The sequence below is a fragment of the Macrobrachium rosenbergii genome, chromosome 56, assembly GCF_040412425.1.
Source record: "Macrobrachium rosenbergii isolate ZJJX-2024 chromosome 56, ASM4041242v1, whole genome shotgun sequence".
Classification (NCBI taxonomy): Eukaryota; Metazoa; Arthropoda; class Malacostraca; order Decapoda; family Palaemonidae; genus Macrobrachium; species Macrobrachium rosenbergii.
Window position 1 is genome coordinate 69,673,863 of NC_089796.1, and position 732 is coordinate 69,674,594.

Below are 732 nucleotides of genomic sequence, written 5' to 3' on the forward strand. Positions count from 1 at the left end.
TCATTATATCTCAGTACTATTTGGGAAATGGAACATGAGATTTAGGTCCCAGGCCAAGAGCTGGGATCTCTGAGGTTATTCGGTGCTGAGAGGAAAATTATGGGATCTCTGAGTTTATTCAACGCTGAGAGGAAAATTATGGGATCTCTGAGGTCATTCAGTGCTGAGAGGAAAATTCAAAGTAAAGGAGGTTTTAAAGGTGTAACAGGAGAAAATCTCATGGTTTCACTACGAAATAATTGCTAGGAGAGTTTGGAAAGTAAGATGGAAGGAAAAACATGAACGGAGGTATAGTAAAAGGAATGAAAGGGGCTGCATCTAAGGGCCTAAGGGACACTCCAAAGAACCTTAAGTAATGCTACATTACACCGCGTGATGTGCACTGATGGCATTACCCCCCTTATGGGAACAGTACTATTTACTTCACCGTAGTTGAGAGAGAGAGAGAGAGAGAGAGAGAGAGAGAGAGAGAGAGAGAGAGAGAGAGAACATGTTTAAAGTATTTTCAGTAAGACTACTATGATCCACCACATTCTCGTCATTTCCCACACTCTTCTTCGTATTATAATTTCCCACACTATTCTTGGCATTCTCATTTCCCGCACTTTTCTTGGTATTTTTATTACCCACACTTTTCTTGGTATTCTCATTTCCCACACTTTTCTTGGTATTCTCATTTGCCACAATTTTCTTGGTATTCTCATTTCCCACACTTTTCTTGGTCTTCCCATT